This window comes from Sus scrofa, chromosome 1 (assembly GCF_054392235.1).
Source record: "Sus scrofa isolate SSC_HxYL_T2T_F1_AM1 chromosome 1, Sscrofa_HxYL_maternal_Yorkshire_Landrace_v2.0, whole genome shotgun sequence".
Classification (NCBI taxonomy): domain Eukaryota; kingdom Metazoa; phylum Chordata; class Mammalia; order Artiodactyla; family Suidae; genus Sus; species Sus scrofa.
Window position 1 is genome coordinate 230,762,997 of NC_139383.1, and position 19,824 is coordinate 230,782,820.

The window sequence follows — 19,824 nt, forward strand, 5'->3', positions numbered from 1 at the left end:
GTAGGAATGTAGCCTGATAACATCCCTATTTATATGTCCCATAACTGAGTTTCATCCTCATCTATAGGATGAAGGAGTTTAGGTAATTTATGGTGCCTCCAACTGTAAAATACTAAGTATCTTTGAAGAGTGGAACACATTCTTCCAAGAAAGAGACTTCTGAAAATGTCTTTACATTCCTACATCTTTTTTCCTATCTGAGGATCACACTTAAAGATAGCAGTTTAAAATGCTGAGTTTTAATCATGGCAAAAAGAGCACAGTCAATGGCAGGAGACATTTATTTATGATCGACCTCTGAGAATACTGATTGCCAGAGTTGTCCTTTGTTAAATTAGAAAAAAAATCTAAATAAGCATCATAATAATTCAGACCATGTAATTAGAGATAGGCAAAGCCCAAGTATGTGCTTTAAAAGTCTATACCTTGACAAGGCCATATTAAAATAAAAAAAAGTTTCCTGAGTGGAGCTTTCCTTCTAGAAGTTCAGGGTAGTATAAGGAAACATTTTCTTCCTAAAATACCTGGATAGGAAGCCCTGATGTCTAATTGCATATTTTGTTAAGAAGTGATGCATCTATAAAATACTCAGAAGGATCACTTATTATTTTTTCAGGTTCGTTTGATATAAAATTTCCCCTCAAATTTAAATCTGTACTCTATTATTTTTTTCATGCCCTCTTAGTAATTATTCTGGCAGAGGCCTGCCAAGTTATTTGGAGTCATTCAGCTTGTTGGCAAGGCAGTTCTGTCCGTCCATTGAACCCTACAGGCAAAGAAGCTATTCCCTTTTCTTCCATCTGCCACATGCACTTTGAATCTGGTGGGTAGTAACCATCCCTTCCAAAATGAAAGCTACCCCCCATTCAATCTGTAGGTTGTCATTATATCCCATTCCATAATGTTATGGTCTTGTCATCACGGGCCCTTATTCAATATAACATGAAACAGTAGCAAAATCTATAAAAGGATTTCCCATCAACTTAGGTACAGTTGGCCTGGACCAGAAAGCATCCACTGACCAGATGGCCCATTGAATGCATGCTTGCATAATCCCAGAAAACTCCAATTTCCAATCATCTTAATCATTTTTGAGTTAAAATATGGTAGGCAGTTGTACTTATTGTCTGATCCTTACAAGAGGAAGTACAGCAGCTTTGTCTCCACAAGGGATCTGGCCGTCATGGTGTTTGCTTTTCATGCTGAGAAATTATTTCTCTCCATGCTGGGGAATGGCTTTTTCTTTTAGCATGTGTTATCTTCTTTATTTACATGCACATATGTTTGTGTATCTATACATGTGATGTCATTCTGCAAATTCAGGGCAGCATTTGTCTCAGTCAAGTTCATTGTACCTCAGGGTCATAAGTGTCTCATGCAAGGCTTCCTTCACTTTAAAAAAAAATTTTTTTTTAAATTTTTAATTAATTTTTTTTTTTTTTTTTTTTTTTTTTTTGCTTTTTAGGGCTGCTTGCTCCTGCAGCATATGGAAGTTACCAGGGGTTGAATCAGAGCTACAGCTGCTGGCCTATGCCACAGCCACAGCAACACGGGATCCAAGCCATGTTTGAGACCCACACCACAGCTTACTGCAACGCCAGATGGCTGACCCTGTGAATGGGGCCAGGGATCAAACCCAAATCCACATAGATATTAATCGGATTTGTTTCTGCTGTGCCATAATGGGAACTCCCTTTAATTTTCAATTTATTATTTATTATTATTATTATTATTGTTCTTTTAGGGCCATACCCATGGTTATGGGTTGAATCAAAGCTGCAGCTGCTGGCCACAGCCACAGCTTCTGCACACCAGATCTGAGCTGCATCTGCAACCTCCACCATAGCTTATGGCAATGCTGGATCCTTAACCCACTGAGTGAGGCTAGGGATCAAACCTGCATCCTCATGGACACTAGTAGGGTTCATTTCCATTGAGCCATAACGGGAACTCCAAGGCCTCCTTTTCAATACTTTCTTTTATTTTGCAAGTGCTAAGAAGAAAACAAATTCCTAATGTATGGCTTTGCTGAAAGATTAGCTGATTCCTGGACTTAGCATAATTTTTAATTACTCAGAACAAGGTAAGTTAGTAAATGGTATATCTCTGCCTACAAACCTTCTCTGATGTCTTATCTGCTGTTTGGTGTTGGCCTGTTGCTTGTGAGAAGATTGCTACAGAAAATGTTCCTATAACTTTGCAGGTGAACCGTTTGAGGGTAACTCAGGGAGTAGGTACTTAAGTCCATAGATTCTGTCAGTGAGGAGCTTTGGTGAAAGACTCTTAAACCACTTGGAACTGAAATGAAAAAATGGCATCTGCCTTCAGGGAGTTCTTGATGGACATCTTTTCAGTGGGTGTTGGGTACAAACACGTTGATTGCTTAATTGCAGACCATGGGATGAAATAGATGTTCATTCAAGCTTTAGCCTAATCATAACATTTGCAAATGTGTCATCCTGAAATGAAGCCTGCCTTTAGTGAAGAAATGGAAGGTTAGTCCTGCAAGGCTTGAGCAGGGAATATAAGAGCCCAGGATTTATTCATGATTTTGGTTCATCCTCATCCAAATCTGTTGAAGACAGACCTAAAAGACATTGGCAAGGGTTGGGCAGAGCCACAGGGCAATGTCTTACAGGATGATGTTACTATATTGAATTTATGACAGTCCTTAGCCTCATAGGTCTACAAAACTGGATTTTCATCCACTGAAAGTAGATGAATTTTCAGGGAAAGATTCACCCTAACCACACTAAAAAATATTGATATATAAACCCCTAAATCAGAATCCTTATTTGTTAAATTATATTTGAGAATATTTCTGTCTTGTGGACTACAACATTTATGTTGGCATATTTCCCCGTTTGAAGATCTCCATGGGCAGCTGTATTATCAATAAGCTGGCTATTGAGGATCAAATCAGAAAAAGGTCAGGTAGTTAAGATAAGTGTCATAGGGTAGATTAGCTTGTTGTAATGATAGATCATCTCTAGTTAGGCATATGCCAGTGAAGTCCTAATATTGAAGGCCCACGGGTAAGATTCCTCTTCCCTGGTCAATTTTTTTTTCTTTTTATGGCTGCACTGGTAGCATATGGAAGTTTCCAGAGGAGGGGTCAAATTGGAGCTTCAGCTGCAGGCCTACACCAAAGCCACAGCAATATCTGATTTGAGTCACATTTGTGGCCTATACCTCAGCTTGTGGTAAAGCCAGTTCCTTAACCAGATGCGTGAGGACAGGGATCAAACCCGCATCCTCACAGACACTATGTTGGGTTCTTAACCTGCTGAGCCACAATAGGGGCTCCCCCTGGTCAAATCTGGTTAGGTAATTCAACACCTGTCATTGTTATTCTTTGGATCTATGCTTCTATTTCAGAACATCCCCTCTACTGATTGATATCATTTCTAAGGATTTGTTAGTATCTTTCTTCTTCTAATAGTTCAGTCTTAATGGCTTGGAACCATTCTCTTTTTTAAAGATACCTTTGCATATATTGATTCCATTAGTGTGGACTTTATACTCTATCTCTGATCCAACATCATTACTTCCAAATTCTTGAGGCATAACTCATTGCAACTTCACTCCCAGTTCAGCTACCAACAAGTGTCCACATGTAGAAATTTGTTCTTTGTGATATGGTGAATAGTTGCAGCTTAGCAAACCATGGTTTCATTAGAAAGAGTATCCCAAAGCAGCAATCCAAACCTTAATGCCTACATTATCAGAGTTATTAATGATTTCCATCACTTTTGCTGTGGCAATTTAGTGGCATAAAGTTATTTCCAGCACTTTGGGGACCAAGTTAAGAGACAATAGAATGCAGCTTTGTTGAGGCCACTGAATGGGAACTTAATTAGAAAAACATAAGATATGGTCTATGCAGAGAGGGATGGTGCTTTTTTCTTCCTGTTAACAAAACTGAGTACTCCAGATACAGCCCTTTGGTGATTAGATTTTTTTTTTTTTAACCAAGTGTTATTTCTTGATCATCTTTCCCAACAGATTATTTTCCAAGAATATGTTCTCCAGGATGGTGTGTAAGCTGGCTTGTGGGGTGAAGGGTGTTTATAATGGGAAAGAGAAAGAAAAGAATAGAACGGAGCATCAGTTCTCATACATAGCATCCAGCCATTACCAGCAGTTAAATTTTTTTCTGAATACCTGAGAAGCACTTAATTGAAACAGCTGTTTCACAGGGTTCTCGTCCAAGAATGTCAGTATTGCTTCATGACAGGAAAGAGTAATGAAAGTGATATATAACTTTTGGTTGTAGGAGATGCTTTTGGCTCAATGGGAGGCAGATTGAGATAAAACTAAGTCTAGTAAATTGAAAGCTATAGCGGAAATAACACCATCGAAGTTATAGAGCTGGGAATTGGGACAAGTCTGTATTTACCATTACCAGCCTCAGTTTCGATCTTAAAAATGTGTGCACATATTAGTCCTTTACCCAAGGCTAGTCCTTGCCAGATATGGAACCATAAGCACATGGCTTTCTTTCCTTGAGCCTCAGCTTACTTATGTATAAATACTTCAGACATGTAGTAATCTGAATACTTAAACCTTTTGTCTTCTACAAGTTAGAGTTTCAAAATCAAAATGCAATTCTCACACCCTTTTACATGCACTTCACAAGGAAATACAGTCCTTTTCTATATTAACCAGTAATGATTTTAGCTATAAGTAGCAGAAACTGAGTGATTTAAATACACAAATGTTTAGTTTTCATATACTGTGAATTCTGGGGTTAGGTGGCTACTGGCTTTAATTCAATGCCTCAATTATGTAAATATGCACATACAAATTTCAGAATATGTTAATTCTAAAGGAAAGGCTGAGGAAGGAATGGAGAGCAGCACGCTGGTAAACATAAATTACTGATTGTAGTAGTTTGCTAGAGCTGCCTTAATAAAGTACCAATAACCAGCTGACTTAAGGAATAGAAATTTTTTGTCTCACTGTTCTGGAGGTTAGAAATCCAAAAATCAGGAGAGCTGTGAGAAAAGGATATGTCCAGGCTTCTCTCCTTTGCTTGCAGAAGAGTGTCTTCCCTCTATGTGTGCCTGTCTTTGGGTCCAGATTTCCCCTTTTTAAATGGACACCAGTCATTTTGGATGACAGCCCACCCTAATGACCTCATCTTCACTTAGTGAATCATATCTAGAATGACCCTGTTTCCAAATAAGATTACATTCTGAGGAACTGGGGGTTAGGACCTCAATCTATGAATTGTGCAAGTACACAGTGCAACCCATAACACTGACATTAACTTACAATTCCTGATGGGGTAAAGAATTATGAGTCTTCATTATCTTATTAAAAAATTAAAAGAGGTTTATGCTTGAACTAACAGTTGTCATGAACCAAGGACTGTGAATAATCCAATTTTGTGGACCTGTGTTCACCTAAAGAAAAAACAACACAGAACAATAACTCAAACAGATTAGATACTTAGTCATCTCATTCATCTCATGATAGGTCCTGGTCTTCAGGCATTACATGATGGGCTCCAGAGCTTCAAACTGTGTTAAGAGTCAGCCCCTTGCCATCCCTGATCTCTGTTCTCTGCCTTGGTTCTCAGGCATTTGTGGTCAGCCCCCCACAGTGCTCCTCCACAGGAGACAGTCTCCTGCCCCAGGGTTCTACTCAAAGGATTACTCAGCATTCCCAATACTCTGCTGATTTAGCCTCATTTATTTTCCCAAGGTAAGAGCCTGTCCCTTGCAGAGCTGCCAGCTCACAGGCACAGAGACTGCCCCCCACTCTACTTCTCACCCACCCAGTACCAGGGTCTACCCTCATAGTTAGGGCAATTCTAGAATCTAATTACCCTTCCTACTTTTGAACCTTTGTCAGAATCCCTTGGGCTATCTAGACAGCGTTCCTTCACTTTGGAGGAACTGTGTTAGAGTGTTAATTATCTTTTTCCCAGCAGATTACTCCTGGAATCTTGAGGTTCTATGAATACTACCCTTCCGGTTCTGTGCACAGTGAGAGAGATTGGGATAGGCGGTCTTTGAGATTGCACACACAAATTAAGAGGTCCTATTACACATCTCCAGGGCTCTGGGTACCTGCTGGCCTTAGGTTTATGAAACAAAGTGGGCCTCCCAGTAAATTTTTCCTGTCATCATGAAAATCTTTCTTAAAGTGGAAGTTTGTCTCTGGCCTTATTAATAGGAGTGGCTGCTATAATTTCCTTTTTTTTTTTTTTTTTTTTTTTTTTAGTTTCATCTCATCAGGTACCCTGACATACAGGTCAAATTAGAAAACTAGAAAAATAATCTCCAACTTTGCCTCTTGTTTTATAGATTTTATTCTATTTTCTCTCATGAAGCTATGGACAATTTGTATCAATCTTATGGTCTCCATATTAAACATGCTATTGCAATAAAGACAATATCCTTTATTTTCTGAGTTTTTAGGCTACATGGGATTTTTCTTATATTTTATTTTATTTTATTTTATTTTATTTTATTTTATTTTATTTTATTGTATTTTATTTTATTTTATTTTTGTCTTTTTGTCTTTTTAGGGGCTAGCCCATGGCATATGGTGGTTCCCAGGCAAGGGAGCTAATCAGAACTGTAGCTGCCAACCTACACCATAGCCACAGCAATGCCAGATCCAAGCCGTGTCTGCAACCTACACCACAGCTCATGGCTATGCCAGATCCTTAGCTTACTGAGCGAGGCCAGGAATTGAACCTGCAACCTCATGGTTCCTAGTCGGATTTGTTTCTGCTTCACCATGACAGGAAATCCTATTTTTTATTTTTTTAAATTAAATAATGGATACCCACATGAGGAACTGCTTTTATTGCTGGTTTTCTTTTCTTTTTGCTTTTTAAAAAGGTTTTTCCCTTCTCTCTTTTTAAAAATTATAGTTGATTTACAATGTTGTGCCAATTTCTGTTGTACAGCAAAGTGACTCAGCCATACATACATAAACATATATATAAATGTATATATCATATAACATATAAACATATGTACCTTGGATTACTTGCTCAGGGGGAAGACAGCTGCCATGACAGGACACTCAACTGGTCCTGTGCAGAGGTCCATGGGGCAAGAAATGGAGGTCTCCTGCCAAAAACTGGAAAGAAAATGAGACTGAACAGTCGTGTGAGCGAGCCCTCCCTGGAACTGGGTTTGCAAGGCCCAGCTAATCCTCTAGATGATGCAGCCTCAGCTGCAGAGAGCCTGAATTACCAGCTAAGTTGCTCCCCCATACCTGGCCTACAGGAACTGTGAGATGTTAAATGTCCGATAGTTTAAGCTGCTAAGCTTTAGGGTGCTTTGTTAGGCAGCAGTGGATAACCAATACAAATTCTAAAACTGAAAAGACATTCACAAGAGTAAAACACACATTCTGAACTAGATATTGGTAAAGTTAGCTTAGTCTTTGCTCTGATTCAGTTGAAGAACAACTGTCTAACTTCGGCAAATGTTGTCTTCTAATTCTGATACTCTATAGTAAGGTATTTGTCCCTTATTCCTCTCTCTCTTGCTTTCTACATCACTGTACATCAGGTACCTTTGACCTGACAAAGGGACTTGATGGATGCTGGTTTAATGGCCAGCTGAAGAAAGAGTGAATTCTTCTGTTTCCTCACTTAGAAGAAGACAATGGCTCATTGCTGCTTCATACCTTTCCTTTCGATTTGGTCAAATTAAGTTAGAGGATATAAGACAAGAAGCGCTAGAGCATTTTGATCTAGAAGACAAGAATTTGCAGAGATGCCGTCATTTTCAGGAAGATATGGAGTGGTAGATTATCAGCCATCAATATGCTTCAATAGCAGACTTGTTAAATATACTTTGGTAAAATGAATTAATGGAATATGCAATATCATGTTTTATAGCTATTTGAAACAATATTCTAGAATTACATTTTGTAACTTGGAGAGATATTTATGATATTTTAATTAGAAAAGAGCCATACACTTTAAGTAAGTTCTTAATATTTGTTGAATAAGTGAGTGAACAAAGATTCAATAGTATATTCTATTTTTAATATAAAATATAAATATATATATGTAATTAGATGGAAAAACTACATTTGGTGTAATATTCTGACATGAATGGTCTGTATTTTGGGAATCTGTTGGGGTGGTAGTGGTGTAAAGGTTGGATCTGAGGCCCCTAATTTTTTTTGAGTAAAAATTTATGATCAGTAAATTATTATCTAAAGTGTCTAGTTAAATGTTTTTTTTTATTTGCCTAAGCAGTGAGATAATGGGCTTAAACAAATCTGAGACAGAGCTGAATTGCTCTACGAAATTGAGTTGGATTTGTATGGAAGTAGATAAAATGTATTTAAGTTATTTTTAATGTTCGCCCCTGTGAAGAATTCTATAAAAGAAAATACCTGGACCAAGGATTAAAACCCTTGTATTATAGACTATCACAGCCATTAATTAATGGAGTGACTTTAGCAAAGATTCATCTTCTCTCTGGTCCCTCGTTTCCTCATTTACAGAATGGGAACATATAATTTTTTTTTGTCTTTTGCCTTTTCTAGGGCCGCTCCCGCAGCATATGGAGGTTCCCAGGCTAGGGGTCTAATCTGAGCTGTAGCTGCCGGCCTACACCACAGGCACAGCAAGGTGGGATCCAAGCCATGTCTGCGACCTACACCACAGCTCGCGGCAATGCCGGATCCTTAACCCACTGAGCAAGGCCAGGGATCGAACCCACAACCTCATGGTTCTTAGTTGGATTCATTAACCACTGAGCCATGACAGGAACTCCCAGGGGAGCATATAATTTTAAAGATCCTCAAATATACTGTTAAAAGTGCATATTGATATTGTGGAAAAGACTAAGAAAATGATTGGTGAGCATAAAATAACACTGGTTATAATCTTTAAAGTTGTTATTATATTCCAATTCAAATTTTAGAGTATTTTTGGGTTTTGTGGTGGATTATCTCTGTTAAAATTTTTTTGGTGAAGGTAATAAACTGTTATCTAGAGTCTCCAGTTCAAGCTAGTCTCCATTTTAGAAGGGAACAATAAAGTTGCTTGTATATTTTTCAAGCAAGGAGAAGAAATCTCTTTTATTTCTATCATTATTCTTAAGTGAGAAAAATTTTTAGTATTGTCATAGCTTCCTGATATATCCTAGAATAAGAGGGGAGATTACAAAGAAACCAATTTAGCAGTTATCTTGCTCTCTCTTCCAAAGGAGTGTTTACAGTATGGAGGTACCTTAGAAAACCATAGAACTACCATATGACCCAGCAATCTCACTCTTGGGCATATATCTAGACAAAATTTTCCTTGAAAAAGACACATGCACCCACATATTCATTGTAGCACTATTCACAATAGCCAAGACATGGAAACAACCTAAATGTCCACTGACAGATGACTGGATTAAGATGTGGTATATATACACAATAGAATACTACCCAGCCATAAAAAAGGACAAAATAATGTCATTTGCAGCAACATGGATGGAACTAGAGACTCTTGTACAAGTCAGAAAGAGAAAGAAAAATACCTTATGATTTCACTTATATCTGGAATCAAATATATTGCACAAATGAACCTTTCCACAGAAAAGAAAATCATGGACTTGGAGAACAGACTTGTGGTTGCCATGGGTGGGGGGAGTGTGAGGGACTGGGAATTTGGGGTTAATAGATGCAAAATATTGCCTTTGGAATGGATAAGCAATGGGATCCTGCACTGGGAACTATGTCTGGTCACTTGTAATGGAGCATGATAATGTGAGAAAAAAATGTATATGTGTATGTGTGTCTGGGTCACCTCGCTGTGCAGTAGAAAATTGACAGAACACTGTAAATCAGCTATGACGGAAAAAATAAAAATCATTATAAAAATAAATAAAAAGAGATGAGTCTCAGAAAGTATAAGTAAATGGTACTTTTTAAAATACACATACTCAATATAATAATTCTTGCATTTTCTAGTCAAGCCTACATCCAAATCCTACAAGGAACCCATCACATTTTTTTTTTTTATACTGGCATCTCTGTTTTGACTAATATCTTTATAACTCAGGCTGACTTCCCACCATTTCTTGATCTGAATATTTTTGCTCCTGGAAATTCTAAGTCAAATGGATCCACAAAAAGAATGATTAAAGATATTAAAAGAATTCAATGCTGAACTTTAAGGCAATTTTAGAAGTTTCACAAATACTTTTTTTCCAACAATATCATCCTTGAATAAGGACTTCACCCATTTTATTCACTGCTGGAGTGGAAACCCAACAAATACAAATGAACAAAGGATGGACCTAGAGATTATCATATTTTGAAGGGAAGTAAGTCAAAGACAAATATCATGTGATATCACTTATATGTGGAATCTTAAAAAATAATAAAAATGAGCTTATTTACAAAACAGAAACAGAGAAACAGACAGAAAACAAAATTATGATTACCAAAGGGGAAAAGGGGAGAGATAAATTAGGAGTTTGGGTTTAGCAGATAAAAATTACCATAATATAAAACAGATACTAACAACAAGGCCCTACTGTATAGGATAGGAAACTATATTCAATATCTTATAATAAATTATAATGGAAAATAATCTGAAAAATAATATAGATGTATATGTACGTGTGTATGTATATATATACCACTGAATCACTCTGCTGTACACCTGAAAATAACACAACATTGTAAATCAACTTAGACTTCAATAAAGAAACAAAAACAGGGAGTTCCCATCGTGGCTTAGCAGAAACAAATCAGACTAGTGTCCATGAGGATGCAGGTTCGATCCCTGGCGTTATTCCATGGGTTGGGGATCCAGCATTGCTGTGACCTGTGGTTGGGCTGTGGCTAGCGGCTGCAGCTCTGATTCAGCCCCTGGCCTGTGAACTTCCATATGCCCCAGGAGTAGCCCTAAAAAGCAAAAAAACAAAAAAACAAACAAACAAAAAAAACCACCCCAAATGAATGAGTGAATGAGTGGCATCTTTGATAGAGACGATTCTAATTTAGATTTAGAAAGTAATAGATATTAAACATATAATATGTATATTTAATAAATTATTTATAATATTACCTATTATTATATACTATACTTACTTCCAGATTTATTCTAAATATATATTTTAATATATTTATACATTATATTTATGTATTATTTATGCATATTACATGTTATTTGTAGTATATATTAAATATATGCATGTATTTATTAAGTTAGTTATTTTGATTTTTTCCCCATGTTTTTTCCTTTTTTAGTTTTTAAAAAATTTTATTGTAGTTGATTTACATGTTCTGTCAATTTCTGCTGTATAGCAAAGTAACCCAGTTATACATTTACATACATTCTTTTTTTCACATTATCCTCCATCATATTCCATCACAAGTGATTAGATATGGTTCCCTGTGCTATAGAACAGGATCTCAGTGCTTATCTACTCCAAATGCAATAGTTTGCATCTACTACCCTAGACTCCCATCTCCCAGTCCATCCCACTCTCTCCCTTAATTTCTGCCATTTGTATATATTTTACAAAGCTGTCCAGATGGTCTTGGGCTTATCTATTTCAGGTTCTAGATATCTCTGAGGCGACCAGCTCTGGGGTTCCAACCAACTCCACATAGGTATCACTTGAGAGCCTCTTGGTGCTTGGCACCCAGACAAGTACAACTGGAATTGTGGGGGAGTTCCACATGGGGTGAGATTTGATCTGTGGGAAATGGTGGATACCTTTTCCCTTCACTCCCGTACAAGATGGATGATGCCGAAATGGAGTGTATTCAGCCTCTTCAGGGATGTCCAGCAATGCTCAGCAGTCAGTCACACTCAGAGCTGGTTCAGTAGTGGCTCCTTCTGGCCCTCAGCTTGACTTTCCTGTTCCCTTTCCCTTTCCCCTCACTCCAGGTTCCCAGGTGTGCCCTTCTTAATATGTGTCTGCCCAAGACTCTGCCTTGGGCTCTGCTTTCTGGAAAACACAGGCTAAGGCAATTTCTAACAATTTAAGAGGCAAGTTCTATATCCAGTTTTCCTTTCCCATTCTCATAGGTTCACAGTGTAACCACCCACTCCACTCTACTCTTTCTTTCAATGAACCAAGGGTTCTAGATAAAATACAATAATCAACCTCTGGCAGAGTACTATTCTGAGATGTTGATTTGTGTTCTTCTTCCCCTACTCTCAACCCAACCTGCACACAGAATTTTCTACCAAGAGTAAGAAATCCTTGCAGGATTTTTCCTTTCCTGTCATTTATTTTTGAAGGTAAAACATGTTGGAGAGGTGCGACATGCTCTTAGGGCAGTTAGAGGAGAGAGACAGTCTTTGAAGATAATTGGAAGGAGAGAGGTCATGCTTGGCTGAGGTACTAAAAAGAGAGGCCAGAGGTCAGACTGAGTCAGAAGCAAGGGTGGGAGTGACATGGGAGGAGCCCAGGACCTGTGCCCTCCTTGTGGCCAACCCCAGGGCAAGCTACCAGGCCTCTGGAGGAGGTAGCTATACGACGTCCTTTGAAAAGCTAGGACCCAGGTACTGGGGTTCCAGCTGTTGGCAAAGACTCTAAGACCTCATGTACATGTGGCAGCTAAGATCAGAAGGTCCAGTGGAGTGGTTTGGGATAAGAGGTGTCTGTGTGGTACCCAGCATGGACGCATCCTATCTTGGCCTTTTGTGAGTCCTTAAGACCTCAGCCTAATCCTGGGGTAAATTCTAATAGTGACTGGACTACATTTTTTGCTGTGCTCTGCAGGTTTAAGAAAATAAAGATGGATAGTCATCACACATCCTGTTTCTGCGGACTGGAATCCATACTGGCAACAAACTTTTTTTTTTTTTTTTTTTTCTGTAATTGATGATTTTTTCCATAGACTAGCTGCCCCAGATCTATATAAAGGCTTTGGCCACACTTTTTCTTCTAGCTTTACTTGAAAAGCTGCAGGGAAGTGTTACCCAGCTCATCACCACAGCCTCAAAGAATGCTACTTGAGCTGTTGAACTGTTTGCATTCTAATTACAAGGATTAAAGGTCAGCTTCAGAAAGTAAAAGTTATAAAAAGGATTAGCTGAAGAGAGTGACAGCCTGGCGAGGCAATGAGCATTGTTGGAGTTAATGTTGTGTTACTGCCACTGACTGCTGCAGGTGAGTCTTGGGGGCCATCCTGCTGAAGGTCATTCTGGGCAGAAGAACTGGCACTTGGATGATTTTTTTTTTGCAATGAATTATTTCTCAGAAAATGGCTTTATGCCACTGCTTGCTATTATTTTGATGAACAAAGGCCTGGGCTGATGAAGGGCGATGTGTGTGTTATAGCGTGCGCATATGTACATGCATTCTGGCTCGTCATAAACGAAAGCCAGCTAATTCTCAAGGGACATAGAGTATCCTAAGTGCACTGCTGCAATAGGCTTATATTTCTAAAGACAGTGGGTCCCATGAAGAGACAGTAGAGCTAGATTTACCAGCTTTTCTGGCTCTAGTTGTTTACTGGGGCACCTAAGAAATTTCATTGCTATAGCTCATGATGGGAGTTCCTGTTGTGGCTCAGTGGTTAATACTAGTTAACAAGACTAGCATTCCATGAGGCTGTGCGTTTGATCCCTGGCCTCTCTCAGTGGGTTAAGGATCTGGCGTTGCTGTGAGCTGTGGTGTAGGTTGCAGTCACGGCTTGGATCCCATGTTGCTGGGATTGTGGCGCAGGTCAGTGGCTACACCTGATTCGACCCCTAGCCTGGGAAATTCCAAAAGCAACAAGACAAAAAAAAATTCTAACTGATGAAGGCAATTGCCAAATCAACTTGGATACCCACTCCTTCCGTTAGGCAGGGGTGACCCTTTTTTTTGACAAAAAGCTTACTTTTGGAAACTATGCTAGTATGTAAAGTCATTGTTGACCATCAACTCCGGGCTGGGAGGGGGATGGTCCAAGGATAAGTTAATCAATATCTCAGGATATTGATAATCTGGCAACATGCATGCATATTTGTGCCAGCCAAAATGTTAGGATTTCGCATCATTCTTTTTTCTTTTGTGGCCACACCCACAGCATGCAGAAGTTCCTGGGCCAGGGAGTGAACCCAAGCCATAGCAGTAACATCTCCAAGTCCTTAAATGCCAGGCCAACAGGGAACTCCAGGATTTTATAGTATTTTATTTAATCTTCATTGCAACACAGTCAGGGAGCATATTCATTCCTCCTTGGGTAGATGAAGAAACTACAGCTACAAAGCTACACAGCTAATAGGTCAATATTATATCGGTCAGCTATTTCTGCATAATAAGCAAGTATAAAATCATATTGGCATAGAACAACAAGCATTGTTGGGGTGGTAGTGTGGCTCTGACTCATGTGTCTCATTCTGAATCATGGGCTGGAGATTCATGATACCCAAAGTATTTCTTCTTATGCCAATTGTAGAAATATAAGTGAGCAATCCCAGCCAAAATGTGCACATATTAAGACTCTACATACATCACAACCACTAAAACACATTGGAAAAAGCAAGGCAATGGAGTGGAGAAGGACATATCTCTAATCAAAAGGCCATGATGAGGGTATGAATATATGATACTAATATGGGGAAGTGAAGAATTAGAACCAGTATTTCAATTACTGTAGTGGATAAGAGAATGTATTCCACCCTGGGTGTATTTCATTCTCAAGCCCAACTTCTTTTGGTCATGCTGGAATGGTAAAGGATGCATTTTGGTCCAATGCAAGTTCTCATGGTACAGAATGAGAATGATGTAGGAGGCTATGTGAAGCATGGAAAGGCCAAGTGTATGATGCCTCAGGGCTCAGTCTTTAAAACTGTCCTCTCCATACTCATTCTTTTTGTGATATTATCTAATCCCATGGTTTTAAAGATCATCCATGTGCTGATGGATCTTCTCATTTTTATTTCTGGTCTGGAATTTTCCCCTGCACATCACATATATTCAACATCTCCACTTGGATCTCCAATAGGCATCTCTAAACTTAACATGCCCAGAACTTAACTCCTAATCTCCTTCCCCCAAAGCTGTTCTCCTCACTGAGATTCTTTTGCTCATCTCAGTAAATGGAAATTCCACCCTTCCAGTTTCTCAAATCTTTGATTCTTCTCTTCCTCTTATAAACTATATCCCATTTACCATCAAATCCCTAGCAGCTCTACCTTAAAAATATTTCCAGAATCTAACCACTTCTCAACATCTCTATTGCTATTAGCTTGGCTAAAATCCCCATTATTTGGTGCCTGGAGTATATTAATAGCCTCTTAACTGGCTTCCTGTATCTGCCTTTTCCCCATACACTTATTTCCAATAGCAATCACAGCAACCCTTCAAAATGTATGTCGTGTCTTCTTATTCTTCTACTCAAATTTTTTATGGCCTCACAGGTCACAGAGAATATAGCACAAAGTCATTATAATGACCTATTATCTATCTCTCTCTCCATTTTTTTCTGACCTCATTTCCCACTAGTATCTAATTCTCTACCTTTTTTGAGGCACCTTGGCTTTCTGGTAATTTTCTAACATCCAAGCTTGCTCTTATTCTAGGGCCTTTGCATCTGTTATTCTCTCTACCTGCAAAACTATTTCTCTAATATCTAAAGGGTTTTGCTCAAATCTCACCTTCTTAGTGAGGCCTTCCCTGACTATTCTATTTACTGTTAAAATACTCTCCCCCAAATCTTGGAACTGCCTATTTTTTCTATCTCTCCTTTACTTTTCCATAGTATTAGTATTCCATCACCCTTTGCACCATTTATTTTGTCTCCCTCTAGAATGAAAGCTCAATGAAGGCAGGGTCTTTTTGTCTGTTTTAAGTACTGCTGGATTCTCTACACTTAGAATAATGCCTGTCATGCTGTAGGTGCTCTACAAATACTCACTGAATGGATAAATGAACGTGATGGTGGCAGTACTGGTGCTAATTTCACCTGTAGTTGAGCAGTGGAGGTTATTGTTAAATGGCTTTCAGCATAGAGGAGAACGTAGAGAATTTAGTGAATTGAGGCATGCATGCCTTCTGCTGCAGGCTAAAGGGAGATGTAGCAGATATCACAGCATATTGTCTAAATTCTCCTCTAAGACTAAGACTCATTTCTCCAGATGCTGGGAGGGGGCTTTAGATGCTGAGGGCTCACAACTGAGTCCTTTTCCAGGAACTGCCGTTGTCTAAAGGGACATGATATTCTTCTTTGGAGGCAGCTGGCATTTTTTAACTAGTAGACCCAGGGGTGCAAAGACCCAGCCCTGGTGCCTCTGGCAGGGAAACTCTGAAGGGTCATCACAACTTCAGAGCTAGTTATAGGATCCACATTACAGTTCAACTTCTCCTGTTGTATAGTCCTACATCAGTTATTCCCCAATAAACCTCCTGCATGAAAATCTTCCTCTTGGAGTATGTTTCTAGGGAACTCAATCCAGACAAATGATGATTCTCTTATGCTTTCAGTTATTCATTCAAGCAATGTTCATGAAATATTTATTGCCTTCTTAGCACGGAGACAGGTTCTGAGGGATACAATTGTGAATATGGTAGAACTGGCCTATGTCTGCATGGCACTTATTGCTTGGGAGGTGAATCATTTGGGAAAAGGCAATTACAATGCAGTACAATAAAGACAACAATGGGGTAAGCTCAGGATATAGAAGTTACCCATTACTGCAAATGATTAAGTAGCATTGAAGCAAAGAATATGCTGGCAAGGATAAGCACACTATGTGTCTAGAGAGATAGGAAGCAGTCTATTAAAAAATGAACTTCTGAGTCATGTTAAGGCATTTGGACATAATCAGAGGACAAGGAGGAATGTCAGAAGCAATGCAATATCTTAAATGAGATATACCATATTATTTTCTAGAAATTATCTTAGTGACAGTCATTGTAGAGACAAGATCAGAGAAATCCACTGATAACAGAAAGTTTTTGAGGGGTTTGGCCATTCTCACAAGGCTATCAGTCAGATAATTCTTTCCTTTACAAACATTCTTAGTTTTCTCTTTTAGTGTATGCTTTTCCTTCACGTCTGGACTTAAGTCCATTTTGATCTAATTTCATTTTACTTTAAGATGATATCACCGGAGAAATACATTTAGAACATATGAATAGAAAAGGAACAAGAGGGTTGCCTGGGTATCTTGGGGATAGAATTAGGAGTTAGCTGGAAGTATAGTGTGCGATTGGCTTTGGATAAACCTACAAAATATCTTCAATCTTAATCCACATTTTATGGACCAATCACTTATAGTACTTTCTTGTAATAATATGGGGGTGTGTTCTATCATCCCTTTTTAATTCTAGGTTCTTTTAGAGCAGAGCTTATGCCTTGTACATCTCTCACTTACCTATGCACAGTGTAAAATCAAGACTTTACTAGATGTTTGGTTGATTGAATGAATGAGTGCATTTATTTGGTGGCAATGAGAAGGAAATACTTTGAAAGCAAAATGGAACAAGGAGTAAAGTCACATGATAAACAATAGCCAGTGGTGCTCCTACTGCTACTTTGATTTCCATTCACAATTCATCCAGGACATCTGTGATGGGAACAAAATATTAAATGGTGCATATTATTTACAGCTTTTCCCCTCCTGTCATCAACTGTGGGTAGGGATTTTTTTTAACATAATTGGAGAGGAAAGGAGAAGAAATATTTGGAAGGGGGTAAGCTGCAAGAGTAACATATGGGACTTTGAGGAAAAGATAAACGAAGAAAAAGATCATTAGGATCTTTTTGGGCCATAAAATGTAATATACATCTTTGGTGCCTCTGATAGATTGCAGTACACATTAACTTTTCAATGCTTATTTGAATATCAGTTTTTATTTTTTGTAGGATACTATGTTGAGATGGGCATTAAAAGGTTCATTTTAAGTTATGCACTATACCAAGATGCAGAGGGCTCATTGAAACTCTTTAGAAAGACTTCTTTAAGGCAAAGAATGAAACACAGTTCTTATTTCTTGGGATTAAGGCACATACCTTTTGGGCATTATGGACAAAACTGATGACAACGGATGGCACCAAAGTTCATCTTTCAAATCCTTTGGAGACACGTTAGGTCTGATCACCAGAGCTTCCAGTGAACCAGAATTAGATTCTCTTGGAACACTTTTCTCTTCCTAGTAGGGAACTTTTGCTTCCTTCTACTTCTCCCATCCTTTTGTCGATTCAGCTCCGTAAGAGGTTCTAGGAGACGGCACTGTCAGAACATAATGGGCTTCTGTCCAATGTGTTGGAGCAATGAGCCACTGAGGCTAGCTTTTTTTTTTTTTTTTTGCTTCAGACCTTTTATATTAATTCATACAACAAAGTCCTTCCTTATTCCTAGGTTATTTCTATGCTCTGTTTTGGAGTTAGGAACTCTACCTTGCTCTTGGGGGGCTCTGATATTCTACTTTAGTAATCTGTCTGATATTCTGCTTTAGTAATCTGTCACTGCTTGCTTTTTGTCTGGTCCTCATCCAACTCTGGAGTTTTGTCTTGACTCTAATTAGTGCCTTGATCACCTGGACCACCTGACCAATATCCCTCCCTAATGCAAGTCTCTACTTCTAAAGACTGCCTGCTTGTGGATTGTCCAGCACTGCATACAAGAATTTTGGAGAAAAGGAGCCTTGCATTCAAATCCAGGATTTACCATTCACTAACTCTATGACCCTGAACAAGATTCTTGACCTTTTATAGCAACGAGTCCTTTACTGGAAAAGTGGGAATATCAATATGACTCTGAAGAGATGTGATGATAAAGTGAACAACTTATAAAGTACTCAAGGACATGAAAATGCTTATGCTGCTGCTGATCATATTCTTCAGCCTGTCCCTTTGAACACAGTTGCAGTCCCAATATTATGATAATCACCTGGATTGTCTTTTCTAGGTCTTGGCCCCCTCTTAGACCATTTTGTATCATTGTGGTTCACCAGGTTCTGCCAAAAATATGTTCAGATATGGTAGTTGGAAGTATGAGTTCACACTGATCCTGAGTATTTGTGCTAAGGAAGAATATATGTGTGCTTATATATGACATATGTATGTGTGTGTGTGTGTGTCTATATATATCTATATATATCTATCACATTTCACAGAGAAGAAGGAGAGGGTAGACAACTTCATTGCTACCTTATTGATATACCTTACTCCATTTGGTCTATATTTGCATTAGGTTCTTACCACAGTGATGTATCCAGGCTACTTTTACAACCGGTCAAATATTTACTGCACATCAACCAAACCAGACACCAAGGGGATTACCAGGGTTAATAAGAAAAGAACTAACACTTACTCAGCCCAATGCTGTGTAGCAGCCATTGTCTCATTTACATCCTTTCTTTAATTTCATCCTCAGAAAACCTAGCGAGACAAGTATTATCCCCATTTCCTAGATGAGTAATCACGAGTTTCATCAGAATATGGGACTTTAGTAGATATAAATGAACACAGACATCTAACCAAATATGTACAACAGTAACTAAGCTTTGTCCTCTTAGTTATTTTGATAAGTTCCTGTTTTGTCTACATATATTTGCAGAAGAAGATATCCAAGTGGGATCTCAGAGAGTGCTTTCTAATTCCTTTAAGCTAAGGATGCAGAAATCACCCTCACGGATGTTACATGACCAGTCCTTTGCCACGGCGATAGAGCAAGAAGAGTGAAACCCAGTTCTCCCATTTTTAGATAAGGGATTTAAAGAAAAGAAGACAAGAAAAAAATCCTCTAATATTATACACCAAATTAAAGTAAAATCCCTTCCAGAATTATATAATCATACTTTTCCAATTCTGTCCCTGGATCTACTTTGCTTACATTTTTATTTCTGTTCATTACAAAGTGCTCTGTGTCTCTCACGTTGCATGGATGAT

The 19,824-nt window shown here is 38.5% G+C and overlaps 1 long non-coding RNA gene across 6 annotated transcripts in view; it reads right to left on the minus strand.

Annotated features, from left to right (window-relative positions):
* LOC146407046 (uncharacterized) overlaps nucleotides 1-19,824 on the minus strand; it is a 287,817-nt gene that overhangs the window by 87,087 nt on the left and 180,906 nt on the right. For 3 of the 6 annotated variants that reach the window (XR_014822400.1, XR_014822411.1, XR_014822410.1), the window contains exon 4: nucleotides 6,999-7,101. The exons of the other annotated variants lie outside the window; for them this stretch is intronic. This is a non-coding gene — a long non-coding RNA (uncharacterized LOC146407046). The remainder of the gene's footprint in view (nucleotides 1-6,998; nucleotides 7,102-19,824) is intronic. 6 annotated transcript variants of the gene reach the window in all.